The sequence below is a fragment of the Hyposmocoma kahamanoa genome, unplaced genomic scaffold (genome assembly GCF_003589595.1).
Source record: "Hyposmocoma kahamanoa isolate Upper Pololo Valley unplaced genomic scaffold, ASM358959v1 114, whole genome shotgun sequence".
Taxonomy (NCBI): Eukaryota; Metazoa; Arthropoda; class Insecta; order Lepidoptera; family Cosmopterigidae; genus Hyposmocoma; species Hyposmocoma kahamanoa.
This window is the reverse complement of record NW_020653383.1, coordinates 2,812,369-2,835,888: the sequence shown is the minus strand read 5'-3', so window position 1 is coordinate 2,835,888 and position 23,520 is coordinate 2,812,369. Positions and strand designations below refer to the sequence as shown.

The following is a 23,520-nucleotide window of genomic DNA, read 5'->3' as shown; positions in this document are numbered from 1 at the left end:
TATAATTCAATTCTTCTTCCTTTTCGTTCACGTGGTGTTGTGCCTCGATTTCGGGTTTCATTACAATAGATCACGTAAACTCAGATTCACTTTTAAATTATTTTCTTTTATTCAGTGTATCATTATTAATTCAATAACATTAATTTATTTCGCAAATAAATACGGTCTATTGTTGGGTTTTCTAATGTTGTTCGCTTCTGTGAATCATTGTGTACATGTTTTGATATTAACATTTTTAAATTCGTCTGATACTTTCTATAGATTGCAAAGTGATCTATTGGCAGTTGATTCCAAGTTAATTATAATTTTTAATTCATACTCAATAGAGCTTAGAACGATTGTAACAACACTTTTGTGCTTATTGCTTAAGATAATTATGTCAATTGTCTATTGTGAGTTTTGTCCCGAAAATTGCATTCGTCCATTTATATTACAAGCTTTGTATTTCGTTCAAATGACCGCCTTCGATGTACCTCTTATTATGTATTATTTTACATTGCGTGCTGTCCATTTTCGTTTGAAAATCATGACTGAACGTTTGACGAATGGCGATATGAATATTGTTAAATGTAGAAGCATTTATAAGTCGTTAGTAGCATTTACGGATAAAATTAAGAAATCATTTGATGGTATGGTAAGCATCTTCATGTCCATTGTGTACTTGTAATTTGCGGTAGCAATGTACTAGCAGGCTTAGCATGAGCTCGAAGACAAAAATTGCCAATTTTCTCACGAAAATCTCGACAAATTTGACAGTTCGAATAAGAGATAACTTTTGTCTTCGGGCTCATACTAAGCCTGCAAGTGAGCAGAAACGAATTAACGACTGTTCAAATCCCCCTGGGCAGCACAAGCCAGGGTTGTTACTGCAGCTGATTTTTTTACCTTAACATCAGCAAATTTAAAAAAAAATCGTCAATAAATCCTTATTGAATCTAGATGAAAAAACGCTTTATAATTATTTATATTTTGAAAGATTTTGTGTCATTTATTAGTAAAAAATTAACTTGCTTAAAATGAATCAATCTGCCTAGCTTAATCATATTGGAATATTATCAAACGTAAGAACGACCGTTTCTGTATGGTTTGTAAATTATTTCAGCATGCGGTAACTCACGGCCTTTTGATAAAAATTATAACATCACGAATATCCGCAATGAATATCAACATGCATCCGCATCCATTTTATGCCTGCATAAATTAGATGCGGATGCTGATATTCGCAATAACCCTGCTACAGGCTGGCGCATCCACACATGCCGCCGGGTTTCAGACCGCCTTGCCGCTGAATGCAGGCCGCCGGCTTTACCGGCGGCCTGCAGATGCGGTTGCAATTTTCGCAGTAGTGTTGTTAAATTATGTTATATATGAATACGACTACACTACCACTCCGTATCGAAGCCGCAAGCAAACTGCCGCCGGCAACCAAAAGCCGCGCGTGTCGCGGCTGAGATGCGGCAAATGCCGGCGGCACGGCCGCCGGCCATGCCGCCGGGCATGTGTGGATGCGCCATAGAATACAATAATATTGTATGGCGTACAATGTGCTTGCTCTTTTTAACTGAACGCACTTTTCGATGCCTGAATTTTAGACAAATCTTGTGACTTAATACTGGAATACCGCTGGGATTGTTTTTGTATGAATCCCTACGTCGCCATCATGTCCCACTGCACACAAGTATTGCGATGACAGGAATCCTCAAATTTATCAACACCGAATCGGCTATAGCCGATCAGAAAAGGCTTTAAATTGCTTTTGCAATAAGAGCGAATAAATTTTATATTCATGTATATATTTCTTTTTCTTTTAGCTACTCACAGCGTCTCTATCCAAATTCCCGGGCTTAATGGTGGTCATATACTCGGTATTAGTTGAAGTACAAAACCCACAATACATGCAAATAAACTATATTTCCATAATAATGGAGAATGTTTCCTTTTTACAAGCGATTTTTTGTATATTTGCTCCTGCCATCGCAGCTGATTGGCTTTCCTCTGAAGCAAATAAATTAAAGCTAATGTTGCACGACTGGCTGATTGACGAAAACGGTAAATATGTTTTGTGAAAGTTTATTGGTATCTTGTGATGACAGAGTCATGAAAACTGTTTCCCATCCTAAACATAAATCGCACCCTAGGTATAATAACAAAAAATTATCTCAGACTTTTGTCCAAATGTTATTAGGTTAGTTTAGGTAATTTTTTTGTTATTACATGACTGCGTGCAATCGCAACCGGTGGACCAGCATAGGTGAATTCTCGTGCTCCGCGACCACGTTCTGTAAGGCCACAAATTGGACGACAGCGAGCTACGGAGCATACTACTAACAAAGAAAAAAATTTCGCCGGAATTACTTAGACCAAAACCCGGATAAGTCCTATGATACCGCCAGAACGACCGTGGAAATGTTTGACTATATTCTTGCAAATATCAAGCAGAATTGGAATCACATTCTAATTAATCATAATGTCTCTATTCTTCTCTTCATCATGATTAACAATTCTTATATTGTTATCATTGACCTACCAATAAATTGTTATGGTCGATATGTTTGCGTCTTTATAAAACTGTTGAAATTATTTCCTCCGATGACATCTCAAAATTTGATTGATCGAAAAATAGGTGTGGGTAAGCATTATGACGGCACTATGACTATTCACCTCCCGCGCCGCCCGCGCTGCTGCCACCGAGAACAGCATACGCAAACTGGCTTTTTGATTAAGTCGCGCAAGCCGCCATCCGCATCGCTGTCGTTCGGTTTGTAGCCTTAGGCGAGAGCGACATGAATCAGGACATTTCTCTATTCGAAAATAGCCTCGCACTGTATGTCGCTCTCGCGCAAGTAACGTCCTGTCGTCCTAACCCTACAGGATACGGTTATGGCTGCCACACAGACGGCGCATTGATGAGGCCCACCACTTGCGCAAATAAGGCCACATCTGCAAAATTACAAGTTTTCAGGACAATACTTGAAAGACTCTATGAACGAAATTGTTGATAATTTTTTTATGCTTTTGGAAAGTTATAAAATTTCACATACACATAATTTTTTTCATGTAAAATGATCACATGTGGCTTTATTTTGTCAAGGGTACGAAATATTAAATTCGGGGCCAAGTTTTTCTTGCGCTGGTATAAATAACGATATCGTGAACAATGCCAAAGTTCAACAAGTTTTTCGTTTGTATTTTATATTTGTACATGGTATATTAGTATAGACTATATTTGGTGTTTGTGTTTGTGTTGGTTTATAATAAACCATCACTTAGCGTCAAAACCACAGACATATATCTGGATAGACGCCGCAAGTACTGCAATTTGTATAAAAACCAAGCATTTTTTGTACCCACTATGAAGTCATATTTAATCACAGTTAATGCGGAAGGAGGTTTCCCATAACTAAATAGTTCTAGTTATGGGAAACCTCCTTCCGCATTAAAGCGATTGAATGAACGGAATACGCTTAAATGCGCGTATTCCGTTCAAAATGAATGGATTCTAAAAAGAATAATTTTTGTTCAAGTAGTTATTTGTTGATTTCAAGTAGTCGTAATAGTAATATAAAAGAAAAATACTAGAATAAGAAAGTTAAATCCTTTATTTTACTTGTTTTTAAAAAAGTTGATTACTTAAAAAAATTAAGACTAATTTTTTAATCGACTTCATATATAAAAATTATTGTCATTCCAATAAAATGAGCTTATTATATAACATCTTTTTTAATAGAATGTTTTATAGATTAACTCAAATAATGAAAACACACTTCAATATATAAACTTGCGACTGCCTAAATTAATTTTACTAGATGGTTTTCTGGTGGTAATTGATCAAAAGGATGAATGAAAATGACAAGACAACTCAAAATATTACTGCTGACAAATTATGGTAAAATCTCATTAAGCAGAAGGCGTTTACTTGACGGCCTCGTGTGAAATTTTTGTAATTTGTGTAATAATTCTCGGATTTCTAACTCTGCCACTCTGCATATTTGGATATCATCTTAGGTGGGATAAACTAGACCACCTTCGTCCATGAAAGCAACGAACTCATACGTATGACCAACTCCAGGTTTTTGTAAAGACGGGGCACTGTTACATTCTTCGCATTTTATATTCTTTTGTATTACTCGTACTACATATCCGGTGTTGTATGTACTTATTTGCTCACTATACCGGATATTCGAGCCAACATGCTGCGAAAATTATCGAAATTACAGATAGTACTGATAATAGACAGATATAGATACTACAAAACTGAAAAAAAAACGAAACATTTATAACAAAAAAGTTGTCGAATGTTTTTATAATATTGCTAAGGTTATAATAATTTTCGTCCCTTTGCTTTCAAAATCGATCAGAATCGAGAATAGTGTTGTCTAACGTATACATAACTAAATGTTAAATTTGGCCAAAAAAATGTACAAGCGGCCTTACCACGAAACTGAATACATTATACAAAAGCGCGTTCGTTCGACATTCATGGCGTAATAACAAAGGACCACAAATATATCGCAACAAATAAAAGCCGCAATGTATTACAAATCATGAGGCATACACTCGGTTGCATATTTGTTTTTTCGAAATTCATACAAAATCAAAGTAATTGTTTTTAAAATAAATTATGCATCTTCTGATTACAAAATCACTTGCCGGTGAAAGGAAACGTCCTGTGTGCTCGTTTACCCACAGTTATGGTGCTTTTGCAGTTTATAATGGCACAATTATGCATTTTTCGCGTTTTCGACTGTTGTTTATCTATGATAACGGTTGAGCGCGTTCTGAAGTGTAGTAGCCACAGAACACTTTCACTTACATTGGGCACGCGAAGTACGTACACTTGCGGCGTCTATCTATCTAGATCAGAGGTACCCAGACTTTTTTCTCATAGACCACTTTCAAAATTTAGCTGGTTCCGGTGGATCTCCTGCAGCTACATTTCTACCATATTCCATATCCAAATTATTTTTGTCACGCCAACGTAGACCCCCGTCGAGTCTCCCTTGGACCCCCGGGTGTCCATCTGGACCACTTTGGGAAATAAGGATCTAGATACATATATGTCTGTGACCGAAACAGTGGTCTCAAACTTGTCATGCACTCAGTAGCGTCGTCGTCGCGCTCCGTACAACTAAAACGACCCATTCACTACCTGCATGGCAGTTCGCCGCGCAGGCAGGAGACTGCTCACACACTATCCTGCATATGGCCCACGTTTGGAGTCTCGCAGGATGTATTGCAAGATTGCAATTTTGCGCTAGCACGCTGCGGATAGATTCATAATCCTGCATTATTCGGCGGATGACTAGGCGGACTGCATTGCAGGATAATGTATGCCCCCTTTAAAATAAAATTCGGCGTTTATATTTGTTCGTTTATTTTTATTTTTCTAAATTTACTTTATAATTGTTTCAGATGAATTGCATTCGCGTAATATAAAAGGTTTCATTCGCTACATAGAAGCCCGTCCTTTCAAGTACCACATCTACAAGATAATCCCTCTGGACTACAACTTCCTCGTCATCGTGATAAATATATGCGTCACATATCTCATCATTGTTGTGCAATTCTCGCATTTGTATTAAATTATTTTTGTCGAGATTGATGTTAATGTCTTCGATATTTCACGAAGGTGGTTAATATTCTAGAAGTTTTATTTTAGAATTAATTTTTAATAAAATGAATAAAATCGATACATCTTTGTAAACAAATGCAATCCTATAATAACAAATTTAGAAGAGCTGGATGAAGCTAAATTAAACTTTCCATTCGATGTCTTATTTTAATTGTATTCTAGTGCTGTTCACTCTCCTTCATTGATTTGATAATTACAGTCAAACATTTAGACAAAACTTTTAAGGAAGTAATTCTTAGATTTGTACTTCTGTATCAATCCATGTATACAGACATAGGTTCATTAAGAAGAGGGGTTGCCAACCACATTGGCCCCAGGTGAGCTGTGATTAATTTCATACTGTTTTTGGGAATATCATAAAAGAAAGTAACCAAAAGACAATTTGTTATCCACATAAGTCATACTATGCCTATATGTTTCCTTGCTCAGGAAAAGTCCCTTTTGTTTGAGAACCTGATCCGATAACAAATATTCCCATCCATCAAAGATTAGTGTAACGATGCAGAAGTGGCTCAAATTCAAAGGTCAACAAAATGAGCTTATACCGTAAAACGACTTTTAAAATAATTTGTCCGGACGCACACATTGGCATAATAATGAAAGGCGCGTTGGAACGACCAGTTGCAATGCGAGTGCAGTGCGAGATTATTCGAATTCGAAGTCCAAGCGACATATTTTTGAAAATTATATTTTTAAATTGTTAAGTATAATCAAAAATAATATACATAACCAGAAATAGTTTTTGAATGGGTGAATGTCTCATCATTATTTTCTAGGACTAACAAGGCCATTCATTGCCTTTAGCACTTCAAGAGTATTAAATTAAATAATGTAAAACTCTCACAACTTCAAATCTATTTTACGTATTCCCAAAATATTGTCGGGTCACCTTCATTCTAAAGTAGCGATTTAAAAGGAGTAAAAAAAATAACAGAACAAAAAAACATATAGTATTTCTTTGTGTTTATTATTTAATTAATTCTCTTCACCGATGGCCTACCGTTTACCCGGTCCGCAGTTTTTTTTTTCTGACGACAAGTAGAAATTCACTGAGTACTGTGATTCATCCTACAAATTACCTGGTAACATAATATGATATATTTCATCGAATAGACATAAAATATCTTAAACGCATCCAAAATAAGTAACAGTTCTCCAATTGCATTAAGTAAAAAAAAAATCATTAAAATTCCATTCACAAGAAACTAATTATTACTGAAAAGTGACGCGTCTCAAACGCCAGGCATCAAGCGCTTTTTCTAGCCTCTTCGCTGTCTCTCACGTTCCTTCCTTTCTTCTTTGGAGGGCGGCTGGGCGGTGAGCGGGCGGCAAGGGCGGGCGGTCCGTTATCACAGTGCGCAGCCGGATTCCCTGGGCGGCATACGTGAGTCCCCTTACGTTACTTCTATTCCTTTTTGTTACTATACTATTCACTTAACGGTGCTTACTCTGAAGCTTACAAATATTCTCTATTAATATAATAGCAATGTTTAGAGTTTAAGTTTGTACAATTTCTTAAAATGTCTGAATTTCCAATGTTAGTTCGTTTATTGGTCAATCTGATACGATTGATTTATGGATTCAGTGAGTTGATTTTTCCCCATCGTTTGCGGCATATATCTGATTTAACTTAGTCATTTTCACTCACTACTACTACCTCTCTTAAAGTGTTTTTTAAAAAATATTATAGCTTAAAAGTAATAAGATCCTATTGTCCTACAATAATGGATGCTACTTAAAATTTGTACATCGCAACGTAAATACGAAATTCAATGACTAGAATTATTTAAGTAATTTATTAAGTTTAAACGCTTCCGTACATTTAATATGACATTTGCAGAAACAATTCTGCCCTGATAAGCCGAAATGCGCTTTCTCAATCGGAGTAAGTTTTGAGAAAACCGACTTTTTTTAATTGTAGTTTCGCACCTTCAAAACTAAATCTTTTTGAAGATGTTAAAACTTATTTGTACGCATTTTTGACTAATAGATTTATTGACATACCTAAATTATCCATAAATTGTACCATTATACCTATTTTGTGAGATACCGCTATTTTGATTATAACGAAAGGTTACAAAAATATAGAAGAGATATAAAAATACTTCTTAGTGGTTTTTTAAATGTTTTAAGTAAGATAGCGCTATTTCTATTATATTATTAAATACGAAATTATTATAGTTATTGAATGGTATAAAAAAAAACTAAAAGGGCGTATCTCAGAGATACGAACAACTAGAGTGAATACAAAACTTTGTATTTACTTAAAAATAAATATCACTTTGTTATTATTCAATTAAAATTTAGTTTTTTTTCTTTCTCTCTTTTATTATGTGTATAAACTTATTGTTACCTCTTAAAGTAGGTCAACCAGTGAGCATAAATAATACAAATATCATTGAGGTCAACTAAGCCTCCTCACGCATGTCATGTTAAATGTTGAAGCGTTTAACGTTAAGAGTTTGGATATATCTAGTTTCATTTAAAAAAAAGTTAATGATGTCCTTTTACTCATTAGGTCTCGTATTTTCGATATCGGTGTAAAGGTATCCGATGTCTCTTATTTACGGAATAATCGCTTGGGCCTACTTAACGAGTAATAGTTACAGGGTGTAAACCCTATATGTTAAACAAAATTAAGATTACTATCTTACTATTTGTTTTGAATTACATAACAGTGCTATATCAACATTTTTTTATTGGCTTTCCGTCTCTATTCTGAAACTCAACTCCAGATGAAGAACCGTTGAATAGATAATATAATTAACACTTGAATTCTTGTTTGCTATCAAACAAGAAGTCGCTTCGAATTCCTTTCTCTAAAACTTTCAAACGATATACTCAAACGAAAACACAGATAAATAAATAACTCTCTAACTCTTAGCCCCGCACTAGGGAAACCATGTGTTGCGGGTGCCATGAAAACACACATAGACAACCACAAATTATACCCAAATTTACGAGAGAAATAAATGTTTAATGCCATACAAATATTTAATACCGAAAATCGAACCTCAAATCGGACCTCTTCGTGGCAAATCAGCATTGTAACCGTACGGTCACTGAGGAGTTAGTTAGATCCAAAGTCATTTGCTTGTTCTAAAGTGAGCGACGATCTTCATTCTCGCTCAACAACTTCTCCAACCCAGGACTCGAGAAAGATAATACTTAAAGTACTTCTAACCACTGAGCATTTATTTAGTCTAGACTGAGTGGTTCAATTTAAACACAAATGGCGCGCCTCTTGCTGTAGTTAAAACAATTTCAATGTTCGCGAGCGAAACAATGATGCAGTAACATTAACAAGCTCTCATCTAAGCGTACAGTATCTATGACAAAGTGGGGGAAGTAGATTTAATAGATAATCAGTTGCATCGCGAGATCCTGACAAGTACAAAATGAACAAGCCAGAATTGACCAAGTAATTTTGAATAAAAATGAAAATGAGAAATAAATAAAAAATATGATGAATAATGTAAATAAATCATGAAAAACGTAACATTTATAATAACGTAATAATGACGTACACACTCATAGCCCCACGCTAGGGAGACCCTGTGTCGCGGGTGCCATGGAGTAACACATAGACAATCACAAATTACCCCCAAACTCACGAGAGAAATAAATTTATGCCATACAAACATTTCTCTCGGCTCGGGAATCGAACCCGTGACCTCTTGTGTGGCAGTCCAGCATGACAACCGTTCGGCCACAGAGGCAGTTAAAAGTTAAGTTTAATTGAATGTATGCCTGTGTGTAAGTGTTGTTCAATAAAACGAGCCTTGGGATTTTAGAAAATTATTTCGCACCCTTGGCCAGATCTGCAAAACTGACAACTTTGCGGGTGAGAGGCTTACAGATTCTATTCTTGTTTCATGCGTATTATTATTATGACTTTCATAGTATGATAAAATCACTTTTGACGCATGATCACATGTGACGATATGATGTAGGTATGATTATAACTTTGCTAATATATCAACCCATTTACACGTAATACCAACTTAGAATTAAATAATCGTCGTTAATGTAGACACTGATTTTCTTCCAATAATGGATGAAGAACCGTCTTCTACATATCAACATGACAGGGACAAATAGACAAAAATCCAGCTGTCCCTACTCGTAGGATCAAGTGGATATGAATAAATATATTACAGGGGTTTCCCTTAACTTTCCAGGTATATTTCGGTCATATAAAAAATAATATACATAAAAAGAATTATCAGTAGTCAATATCTTTTGTTACGACAATATGGCTTTTATTATGATAATGAAATCAATGTCTAAAGGTACTTCCGATTTGACCTTGGTCTAGAGATTTAAGCAATTATATCTGTGTCAAGAATTTTCAGGAGAAATCATCTTACAGCATTCGTTAAAATTATAGTATGTTATATTATATTGCATTTAGTTTGACATCGAAACAGATGTTCGACATTGTCTTATTCTATAATAAACATTTATAAACCTGATCTATTATTTTTATATCAATCACAAATCGATACCTCCAATGAGCAAACACTATGCCAACTTTATTTTTTGCCCATTTTCTGTTATTTTTGTAAACAGCCATATTTATTTACTAATATAATGCTCCCCAAATTTTGTTAAAAAAAAGGAACAAAAACAAAACTGGAGAAAAACAAAATAATGTATAATTTTGTAAAAAGAGAAACAAAAAACAAAATAAAAACAGAATAGTATAGTAGTATTCATTGATGTGTCGAAATATTCAGGCCATGAGTAGCACTAAATTAAATTTTTACCAAATAATTTCAGTTTTCATTATGTCTTTTTGATTTAAAAAACTACGTCGGTTTATATGTTAGGTTTATTAGGTTGCTAGTCATTAGATTTTTTTTATAATGCCAATTGACGGGACAAGCAAATCATGCGCGTAAGCGAGACGCCTGTCCTTAACAGTTGCAGTCCTGCTCAGAGCTTTAAATAGCAAGGATATGAGGGGCACTGTCACCACGCCTAGACGTAAGACAAGCCCAATCATTTCCACCAAAATCCTTTAAAAATCGAAACAGAAACGCTCACATTACTACTTGGCGGCAGAAGTAGGCAAGATGGAAGTCACTTGGTCTATGGTGGCAGTACTACTCAAGACGAACTCTCGCTCGGCTCGAGGAGCTCGACTGCTAAGAACAATGGATAAATTAATAGATTTAGTTAGTTGTACTTTACGTGTCAAGAAACTTTTCCTTTTTATATAATATACTCAATATAGCGCCACACTGAGACATAAGCTGACAAGTCCCATGTACCTGTAATTTCACCAGCAATGAAACAATTTTTTCGGATCTAAATATTTGTTTTTTCAAACAAGCCACAGTTTCGTGCTCTTTATTAACACAACGTGCACACACTCATAGCCCCGAACTAGGGGGAATTCATGTATCACGGGTGCCATGGACACACACATAGACAACCACAAATTACACCCAAACTCACCAGATAAATAAATGTAGGCCATACAAATATTTGTTCTGGCCCGAGAATCGAACCTGGGACCGTGACAGTCCAGTATGATAACAGTTTGGTCACAGAGGTAGTTAGGACCTTTACAGATCCCATGGTCACAGCTGACTGTCATATTCTGATCCGAAAATATAGTTTCGTTTCCAATCATGTAAACCTCCCTCATAAAAACCCAATTTAGTTTTGAATGACACCATTATTCCTTTTTCCACTTCAGTTAAAAATTTGGGCATCATAATGGATCAGACACTTTCTTGGTCGGAGCATGTCGCCGATGTAAGTCGTAAAATCTTTGCATCACTTCATTCCCTTAAGCGGATGCAGTACTTTCTTCCTCTGTCTACCAAATTTATGCTAATACGCACTCTTCTTTTTCCTATTCTGGACTATGGTGACGTCTCCTATCTTGATCTTTCGGAGGACCTTCTTAATAAATTGGAGCGGCTGCAAAACCAATGTATCAGATTTGTGTTTGGATTGAAAAAGTACGACCACATTTCCAAGTTTAGAGATGAGTTGCAGTTGTTGCCTATTCGTTTACGTAGAAATGCTCACATTTTATGCTTCCTCTATAAAATCCTGTTCCATCCCACTTCCCCTAGCTATCTACGTGAGCGTTTTCAATACCGTCAGGCTATGGGTGACCGCCTGCGTTCTGGCACCAATTTGTCCCTCGTCCTTCCACAACACAGTTCCCAAAAATATTCGAACTCGTTCACAGTAAATGCTCCCGTATGTGGAACCTTCTCCCGGTCGAGGTTCAGACAGTCGCCTTCGGTTCGGGTTTTCAAGGGTTCTCTTTTGAAGTTTTGGGATTGTTCAGACTCCACATGTTAGAGCTTTTGAAATATTTATTTACATTTGATATATATATAGTTTTATTTTGTACATTCAATTTATTATAGACTTTGTATGTATTAATGTATCAACATTACTTAATATATATATATTCGTATGTACATTTGATTTATTAAATTTATCTGTGTATTTATTGAGTATAGTATATTTCATTTCTTTACTTATCTATTTTTAGTGCTACCCCAAAAACCAACTTTCCTCTCAGATTTTCAAAGGTTAGTTGGAAGAAATCTCTTTATGGGATAAGCTCGCCTTTGTACACAAATATTTAAATTGTTTCTGAAAATTTGTAAGTTACTTTGTGGTACAATAAAGTGTTTAAATAAATAAACCTCTATTATGTAACCTCTTTCATATCTCTTGTATACTTAATACAATCTTAAAATGTCAAAATACTCAAACCTATACATGAATGTAGTCTTATTAAAGCAAATTTTGGATTTTCAATAAGTAAGCATTAGGTGGTGCAATAAATGCTTTTTTTATATGACAGCAACAAGTCAATAAAATTCTTCGCAGTACGAGGTCCTTATTGAAAAGGCTTTGACGGCCTTTGGGAGGACCGAGAGGGAGTGGCGGTACAGGGAGGAAATTCCACCCGCGTCAGGGTCACCGCCTAAATGAGAGCTCATTACTCTTGACAGATTTTGATAACGTTTAGTTAATATAGTATACCTACTCTGTTAAACTTAAAATTAATATAAAATTTTTATTAAAAATTAATAAAGAAATGATGCAGGTTCGTTTGGTATTATTTTCTGCAAATTGCGGAACATAGCGTTTTGTCAGACTAAAAATTGTTTATAATGCTTAATAAAGTAACGATCACCTGATGGTCAAGAGATGTAAACACCTTACTGGAGAGATGAAATATTTTTTCAGTTGTACTGTTACAAACGTAGTCTAATTCAGAAATATTAATGTACAGTTTTCAAGAATTTCCAAGCCCTTTTCACCTAGTCCTGAAGTCCAACTTTACCATGCAGTACTTTTTTTCTTTACAGAAATATTAATATTACTAGTCGCACATTTTCCCTAGCAGGCGAATGACACCCGCCGTTCGATCGACCTTGACCCTCCGATCATCCCCCGAGACGACTTTTGTACCTTCCACCCGATTCTAGGGTTGCCAACATCTCTAGAATAATAAAATTTATATTTATATGACATGAATTACCTTGCATTATTTATTTATTGAATATCATGATGTTTTGTTACCTTGATTTTTCATATATATTTTTTATTTTTTATTTTTAAAAACACTTAAACTATCATGACAGGTTTAACCTAATGCGACAGTAAAACAACAAATTATGGTTACTAGCACTAGGGAAACTCTGTGTCGCGGGTGCCATAGACACACACATAAACAACCGCAAATTACAACCAAACTCACGAGAAAAACAAATGTAGGCCACACAAATATTTCTTCCGGCCTCGGAATCGCACCTGGGACCTCTGCGTGGCAATCCAGTATGGTAACTAGAGGTGGGCGTTCAAATGAACAGCACTTTAAAAAATCTGCGTCTTAAAATAAGCGCATAAGCACGCTTTTCATTTTAAGCGTAAGCGTTGGTCACAGGACAGTTCTATAGGTACTCAACAATTTAATTTTTTACAACGTGTTTCAAGTAGCGCCATCTATGTTTCCTAAACAAATTAATTCAACACGTTGCAAGCTTTTTTAAACATAAAGTCTATTTGTTAAGTAAATATTATTTGTAAAATGACTCCACTAGTTTGTTATTATTATTGGTACAAAGATCGAACACATAATATTTCCTTCGAGTCGGAGCTACGCTCTTAACTGAGTGAGCTGACTCATTGGCATGACAACAGACACGGTTGGAGTCCAGTCATATCGAAGGAATTTTTCATTGTGATCGATTTTTGTGTCAATATTAATCGAGTATCTTGTCTCAAACTGATACATATTATGAAAAACGAAATTATCTCTAGGGACGCTTCTCCAGATATTTAAAGACATGTTCGTTTCCTACATTTTTCTTATCGAAAATAGAACCCGAGACCTAGAACCCACATAGCTAAACCCTGCATCATCGAAGTCTTCATTTAGGCTATATCAAATAACTTTCTTGTAGTTTTAGCGGAGAGCTCAGTAGGGCTGGCACAACAGGGCGCGACATGCGCGAGAGTGACATAAAGCGCGAGAGTAGAGCTCCTTGTGAAACAGTTCGTCCAGAGAAGTACTGCCATCTTGCTAATTTCTGCCGCCGTAACGTGAGCATTGCTGCATTCCAGTTTAGAAGGGTATATGGGTGCTGATGAAATTACTGGTACATGGGACTTGTCAACTTATGTCTCAGGGCGACGGGCACAGTAGCAGTGCCTCTAAGATATATTGTGACTTAAAGCTCTTAGAGGCACAGCAACTGTTATAGATAGGCGTGTCACTTACCACTAGGCGCACGCTTTGTTCTTCCTGCCCCGTCACTTGGTATTGTAAAAAAAATGGACACCTCGCGCTAGCCTTCTGTCGCGCTAGCCTATTGCGGTAACCCATGTAGTTTGATTGAATAATATTAAGGGCCTAGTTAACCGCATCGGTAGAGAACATTTTAAATTTGTGCAATATTTTAATTAACATCGAGTACACTTCATCGTTTACCCAAATTAACATTAACAAGGCTTACCTCATCTGTGTTCGACTTTACCAATTTCTTATTTTTATTAATAAGACCCCACACAACCCTAGCTCCGCCACACCCACAAGAGGCTGATAGCTCACAAAGGGTATTTGGAAATTGAAATTCTTTTCAAATTAACCTGAAATATTTGTAGTTCAACTTTACAAAAAGTAAGACTTTTACATAATGCATGCAAGGATTTTCTACTCAATCTCGAAAAAGATTACAAGACTGATTTTAAAATTCGTAAGCGGTAATATTTTTTTTAATATAATATCAAATGAACGGACGAACAAGTCTTGTGCCTGGTGTTAAGCGACATTCCTGCTCATAACGGTTGCAGTGCCACTCAGAGCTTTAAATCGGAAAGATCTGAGGGACACTGCCACTGTGCCTGTCACGCTAAGACATACTAAGTCGACAAATCCCATGTTTCGTTTAGTTTAGCTCATTTCTCTCAACATTGCAAATTTCTTACAAATATAACTACATGTCGTTTTCTACTACTCTTTGAAAAGTAAGCGTCAGTTTACAAAATAATGAAGAAATAATTCTAAGGTCTAAAGCACAAAAGTTACAAAAGTGCTTCATTTGTTAATATATAATTATATATTTTTTATGTTGTTTATAGTGTTGGAAGATGTGAAGAGAACATTGCCTTACAATTATATGGACGTCGGGTCCGCGCTAAAAAGTGTCCGAACTTATAGGGCGTTAAAATCGTATACAGAGCGTCATTCACGCTCTAGTCTTCGTTTGTTCGACTGACAGCGAAGCAAGCAAAATTAGACAGTACTGAGATGACATTACAATTTAAATTCAACGTTTTAGCTTTTTCATATTCCTTTACATGTCACTACGTTTAAATAGGTTGACTTGGGACATTTTTTTCGTGGTTTTTGTATTAGACCCGTCGTCCATTTATTTGTAAGTCAATGGAAGAGAATGATAAATTTGAAAAAGACGCCTCTAGAATAAAGTTACAAATTTATGAAGTAACAAATGAATTTGACTTATATGCCGGTAGAATTATGTTGGATTTTGACTTATGTGCTTTAGTCCGCCAACCCTAGGATTATGTAGTAAGTCATAAATACACAACGGTGTACATATACAAATAACTAATGAACAACATAATTAATGAAACTAATAAATAATTGAATTAAACTAACAATGTCAAGTGTATATAGGAAATGTCAATATGGATTCTCAATAACTAATAAATATATTATAATAATACGGTGAATGTCAAATTCATTATAAATACAAATATTTTATTTATGTATTAAGTATTTATAGTGTACTCTGTGTATGAGTGTACCTTTTATTAGAAAAGTCCTTTCCAAAAGACTGGAAAAATCTTTTGTAAAGGACTTTATATATATAAATTTATATATAAAGATAAAAGGTTCTTCAGTCTGCAGCTGAACGTTTCGTCACAACATTCATTTTTTAGTTCGGCAAGTGCTTGTAATTTCACCCTTAAATTAATGCTTGGCGGCAGAAATAGATACTTAAGGAACCTTAACGGACGAAATCTTTCATAAGTAGCTCTATTACTACTTCAAATTTTAGATATACGGGGTTATTTGTAAAATAACCATTCATAACCAAAAACTTTTGTTCCGTGACTTTTAATAACTAGTTAGATTTTACTTTCATACAAAAATAAAAATATTTAAACAGTTCGCTCTAAACGGTGATAACTCTGTCCACAATGATTGTGTCTAGTTTGCTGAAAACTAGCACTACGGGTAAAATATTCTGCCCGTAGCTGATCGCTGAAAAGTCCCGTTCACGTGCACCGCAACGCTCGTTTACTTTTATTATTACTAATAACATTATTGTCTTTATTGTGATGTTTGTGAGATTATCAAAAGTAAAATGCATTTTTTTTCTACAATATTGAGTGACGGGACGAACAAGTCGTGCGCCTGATGGTAAGCTACACGCCTGTCCATAACAGTTGCAATGCCACTCAGAGCTTCAAATCGCAAAGGTCTGAGGGGCGCTGTTACTGCGCCCGTCACCCTGAGACATAAGTTGACAAGTCCCATGTGCCTGTAATTCCACCAGCACCCGTTACTGCTTGACGGCAGAAATAAGTAAGGTGGCAGTACTTCCCTGGACGAACTCTTTCACAAGAAGCTCTACTGCTGCTCTACTGTTGCATTTGTATACAAACTACTTTTCTTTGTCTATTTGTTGTATTATGCTGTTTAAGTTTTTAAGCTCATTCATACACATGAACTCGGCGAACACAATAAAGTTTTCTTATTCTAGACAGTACAATATATATAAACTTTAAAGTTTATTTTTGATATATTTATTTATCATGTCTTGTTAAAAGTAATGGAACAAAAGTTATTGTTTATGATGTTAGTAATCTAGTCCTGCAAGGTTATTAGTATTTTAAAAATAACCCTGTTTAACCCAGTGGGAGAGCGATTGCTTCTCAATGCGAGATATAGACCTAAAATGTTTGAATCCCTGTGGCAGCCTTACATATAACTTGAGTTTGTTATAATAATTCGTTTATTTGCTTAAAATTTGGTATAACAGAAGATGTAACAAGGAACAATGCCCCTACAATCGTGTTACGCGTATGTTAAATAGCATGCAAATGTCTAGTTACACAATGTCAATTGACTACCATAACAATAAGAACATCACAAGTTACAAATTAAACAAGTCGAGATGATAAAAATCAAGACAAAATTTTACATATATAGTTTTTGCTTATTAATATTTTGTTTATGTGTTATAAGTTATCGAGTTCTTAGATTTTTGCGATTGTTACAAATAGGAAATGAAACTATTTTTCCGGATTTAAATCGCGTAGAAGTTATTTTTATTTCACGGTTTTAAATAAACATAAGTCTAATCTAATCATTTAATCTCGAATGGTATTTTATTATACATTCCCACACAGACACATTTAAACAAATTTTGGGGTATACATAATGGTTACCATACTGGACTGCCATGCAGCGATCCCGGGTTAGCTTCCCAGGCCGGGAGAAATATTTGTATGGCCTATATTTATTTCTCTCGTGAGTAATTTGTGGTTATCTATGCGTGTGTCCATGGCACCCGCGATACAGGGTTTCGCTAGTGCGGGGCTATGAATGTGTGCGTTATTATTATTAAGTTACGCACGTTTCAAACGCACTGAAAACAAAACATTCCAGTATAACATAAACATAACTAAGTAATTTTTCCGTATATAACAGTTGCAACGCCACTCAGAGTTTTGAATCTCAAAGATCTGAAGGGCACTGCCATTGCGCCCGTCACCCTGAGACATAAGTTGACTAGTCTCATGTACCTGTAATTTCACCATAGATATAGAAAATCTATGAATTTCACCAATGTCCTTGTTGTCGTGTCTTTGTATTTTTTGTTTTTAAACGACTTTTAACCGTAGCGCCATTTATGAAAAATCTATGAAAGTATTTCGTCACCTAGTTAGATACCTTTACGGCTACCAGCCCCGGCTATAGAAAAATTTCAATACAATTTTATTTCAATACAATAGACGGGGCTGGTAGCTATACATGTATCTAATTGGGTGACGAAATAATAGCATCATCCAGCCGGGTCTGGTAGATGTAAAAATATCTAACGACACAGGGTTTCTCTAGTGCGGGACTAAGTTGAGTGTGTGCGTTATTATTATTATTATATTTTTACATAGTTTTATTTCTTTAACATTTTCAACGAACTGAAGTTCAAAACATCAAAGTTTACGAGACTGATATTCATCATCAGGCAGGTGTGGTAATATGCTGTATGTATTTGAAAGGTGCCCATTGCTGCCTAAGGGCTTAGCGTTCTAAGACCTACGGACAATGAATAGCCCCATTGCCACTTTCATTTAGTAAGTCTTTCAAACTATGCGCACGTGTGTTGAAAAAATTAGCAAAGATTATAATTTAAAAATTAATGATTTCACAATCTGTATATTATTTCAGTAGGTATTGATTGACATATTTGATATTATATGATTCCAGAAAATGGCTCGCTTTGTTATAATAACGCCGGACATGCAAGAAATGGTGCTGCGGCATCTTCGAAACAGCTTTTTCGCCGATGAGCCCCTCAACAAGGCTGTAAATTTGTGTGAACGGGGTCAGCCTCATGCTGGCCTTGAAAAACTGTGTATAGCCACTATAGCAGATGGGTTGTCAGTTGCTGCGATGGAGAATGACACGGTTATTAGAGTATTATTTTATTATGATTTAAGTTTTTATATCCCCATTCATCTGGGGAATCACGAGTACCAGATCTTTAAAAGTACCAATCACATATTTTTCCCCGTGAGAGCTACGAAGAATTCAAAATCTGATGCGTTCGAGTCACTTCTTTCCGCATTGGTTGATTGAAATGTATTTTTTTATAATATCATGGGACGAGGCGAACAAATCGTCCATCAGATGACAAGCTACACGCCGTCCATAACAGTTGCAATGCCACTCAGAGCTTTAAATCGCAAAGATCTGAAGGGCTCTGCAACTGCGCCCGTCGCCCTGAGACATAAGTTAACAAGTTCCATGTGCATGTAATTTCACCAGCACCCTTACCTTTCAAAACCGGAACACAGTTGCTGCTGCTTATGCTGACATTAGTGCTTGGCGGCAGAAGTAGGTAAGGTGGTAGTACTGCGTACTGCCTTAGACGAACTCTTTCACAAGAAGCTCTACTGCTAACTAAAAGTGTTTCAGCTTAGGTTAGGTAATTATAATGATTATTGATCTTTTAATTATTCATTCCAGGTCCTGGGAGTAGCGCTGAACGGTATTTTATGACCCGGCGACATTGAACAGTCGATCGCAAAAATCGAGCAGTCCTCCGACGACAAATGCAATAAGATCTTTACCATGCTGTACACCATTAGCTCTGAGCTACATCTGTTTGATACTTTTGCTGTAGACAGCATTCTTGAGTGCAGAATCATCTCTGTATCTGAGCAGGCTAGAGGGCGAGGACTTGCTAAAGAGCTAATGAAGAGAAGTATTGATATTGCCAAGGAACATCAATTCAAGGTAAACTACACTCGTAAATAATATAACTATTTTTTTAAATGTGTACTTCACACCCTTGGTATAATAAGGGTACATCTGCAAAATGACAACACAACGAGAGAGGTTTAAAGATTCTAAGTAACGAAATGAGTCTATAAGTACTTTTATGCTCAAATAGGAGAGTTATAAAATTTCACATGTTATACATAATTTGTATCATGTATACATAATAATAATAAGAATGTGCCAGACAACCACCGAACTACAAATACAGTAGACATGTTTAGTTTGCGTGGCACGTGTGCCAACGGTACACGAAGTTAACCATACTTAAGCTGAGTGCGCCATTTTCCGTTTGTACATTATAATCGTGTCAATTATCTCGCACAAAACCTCGAAAATCGTAGAAAAATTTGCCTTATTTTGTTACTTTGGAGTGCAAGAATGATAGTCGCACTTGTGGTGGTAGGCACATATATGGTGGTAGGTATTCTACATATCATCGTTAAGGCTTATTTTATTTCTATCTTCTGTTTATGGGCATTTATCCTAGAAGGGCTAATTTCTTTGACTTCGGTGGCCGATTTTTTTTTTTATTTCAGGAAAAACATTGAACGGAAAGGAAAAAGAACTCAAACTAACATAACTTTCCGTTAATTGGGCAACCAGATTCTTAATAGTTAATGATATATTTGATCCACTGAAATCAGCTACCACCTAAATCCGGATAATTTAACAAAAGGCATATTTTTTGTATAAAATATTATGAAAAAGGCAATAAAAACATTTAACAATCTACATTAACATTTACTAATATCACTAACTAATAAATCAAGCTTTAAAAATTAACATTTATTTATAAGTCGACCAGAACAACGCAAACAAATTTCACCTTATGGCTATTAATCAAAATCAGTTTTCAGTTTGACTGTTCTTTTTTTCAATCATAAAAGTATTTTTTACGCATATCTTTAAAAAAAAAGAACGCAATAGCAAAAGCAAGTTTTTGAACTTACGCGATTCATATCTTTTATTAGTTTCATGTATAAACATGACAAGGTAGTTCATGCAACTCAAAATCTTTCCTTCGCGTTTTTCTTCGCATCTTACCTTTTGTCTATCTTTTTCTTCAAACTTTTCATATATAATGGGTTCGCTTTTTATCTCTGCTTTTTTAGCACGTTCCTTCATCTTCTTGAGTTCCAATTTTACCGTTTCGTCCGTTTTGATTTTTCATATTCTCAGTAGGAAGCAAGTACTAATATAAAATTGTGAAAATCGATAATATTAACTAAACAAAAAACAAAAATATGGCTACGATTCGATGGCAGTTTTTTCCGTGTTCTGTTAGTAATCGAGCCAAAGCACTTCCATTGTTTTTTTCACAGACAACTGTGTGGAAGAAAACACCACCACGCAAATAATCTGATCTGAGACTAGGGAATTCTCTGCACTACGTATGAGTGCCAGAGCAACGGATTTCGCCCCAAGGCACTACCCAGAATACCCAGACCAGAAATAATTTAGAAAATCGAACCTGGGGCATCCTCGTCCACAATCCAAACCGTTGGGCCATCGAGGTCGTCAAAAATAATCATCATGATAAAAGCTCTTAGACATACATACGTTTTAGTAGAGGTAGAGCCACATGAATAAATTACTCATGTGGTAGAGCTCCTTGTAAAAGAATTCGTCCAGGGAAGTATTGCCACCTTACCTATTTCTGCCGCCAAGCAGTAATGTCAGCATTACTGTGTTCTGGTTTTGAAAGTTAAGGATGCTGGTGAAATTACAGGCACATGGGTCTTGTCAAATTATGTCTCAGTGCGACGGGCGTAGTGGCAGTGCCCCTCAGTACTTTGCGATTTAAAGCTCTGAGTGGCACTGCATCTGTTATGGACAGGCGTGTAGCTTATCATCAGGCGCACGACTTGTTCGTCCCGTCACTTGATATTACATAAAAAAAAAACATAATAAGTATGATCGGCGGACACGCGGCTTTATCAAGAGGTCAAATTATACCCTTCCTAAATTCCTAAATATTTATGTGTATACGTTCTTTAAACATGTATATTTCATCTAAAAAAAATATTTTTTTTTCCAGCTATTCAAAGTAGATGCAACGGGCGCGTATTCGCAAAGGATTTGCAGTAGTCTAGGACTGCGCACGATACGTCGTGTCCCTTACACCGAGTACTGTGACGACTCCGGCGCACCCATCTTTGACGTGCCGCCTCCCCATGATGCGTTACATGTCATGGTTTTGGAAATGTAAAAATGAAATCGATAATATTTCAACGAACTGGCTGCCAAATACGTTGCACAGCTGCTGTTATATCTTTGCAAGTGAGGTATACGTTAACTTAGAACAAGGTTACGTATGTATGCAATAACAGGATTTACTTGTTCTATTTACTAAAGTCCAAGCTTCTGCGCTAAGAGTTTTCATTATTATTTTTAACCGATTTAAAAAAGGGGGGTTCTCAATTCTTCTGTTTAATTTTTGTATGTATGTTACGCGATAACTCGCAGCATTTGTGAACCAATTTTGATGCTTCTTTTTATGTTAGAAAGAGAGTATACAGTAGTGGTATTTTTTGAATATAAAGAAAATATTCCACCTGTAAGGATGGCAAACTAGGGGATGATATGGTTTCGCGCTCTTTTAACCGATTTTAATAAAACTTGCCAAAAAGATGAAATTCCACGAATTTTTGAGGTCGGTTTCTTTTACTCTGCACTGAGATTATTTTCATTTTATTGCTTATCAGTTCGCAATTAAAAGTATACCTTGAGAGTTTGGAAATAAAAGTCAAAGTCGAATTGATTATGAAAAGTTTTTCTTTCAACATATCGCACAGTTATTACAATAGTGTTGTAACTCAAAATATGTGTAATTCAAGATTGTACTATTGCTGTAATACGTTTTTTTTTAATTTATTTAACACACATTTCAATATACATCATCAAATAAGCACACTATCTATAAAGCCGTGACTGGTATGACTCAATACTTTGGAACTCATCTCTAACCCCACATACAAAATTTCTACATAGTAAAAAACTAAACCACACTTGCAATCTATTTGAAACTGAGCTTGAATCTCTACAAGTCGATACATCGGTCGTTAAAATATTATGAGAAACAATTATAAGATATCTGATATATAAAAATAAAAATATAAAAGGTGTCGAAATAGATTTGTCACAAATGAAGCTACAGCAAAAACCAAAAAGAAAGACCTTCAACAAGTGCATAAAAAAACGTAAGGCCCGTTGTTAATTTCCGTGGATTATTTGCCATAGCATCTAACATGATTTGCTGGAAGACGATAGTTCGAATCCAGCCTGATTGAAGGAATTTTGTTTTGGTGTTCGAATTTTGTGTTAAAAATTTTTATTGAATTGATATTCAAATATTTTTGTGAAATTGCTCCACTAGTTTGTTATAATTATTAATACAAAGATCACCAACCAACATTCAGAAAAAACTCCTTCGATCCGGCCGGATTCGAACCGACGTCTTCTAGCTTACCGTGCCAGACGCTATACCAACTAAGCCACGGAACGAACCAACGGACTTCACGAATTTTTCTGTGCTTGCGTCGTGTCTTTGTATTTGGTTTTTCAACGACTTTTTAGTCGTAGCGCCATCTATGAGAAATCTATGAAACATTTATCACCCAGTTAGTACCTTTACAGCTACCAGTCCTGGCGAGAGATGTCGCTATTCACTGTATTTTTAATTTTTATTGAATTGATATTCAATTATCTTTTGTGAAATTACTCCACTAGTTTGTTATGATTATTAATACATAGATTGAACACTCAGAAAAAATTTCTACGATCCGGCCGGATTCGAACCGAC

At 35.7% G+C, this 23,520-nt stretch overlaps 1 pseudogene; it reads left to right on the top strand.

The window, feature by feature from the left end:
- Positions 1 to 6,997: 6,997 nt before the first annotated feature.
- Positions 6,998 to 22,195, top strand: LOC113239691 (annotated as a pseudogene).
- The last annotated feature ends 1,325 nt before the right edge of the window (positions 22,196 to 23,520 follow it).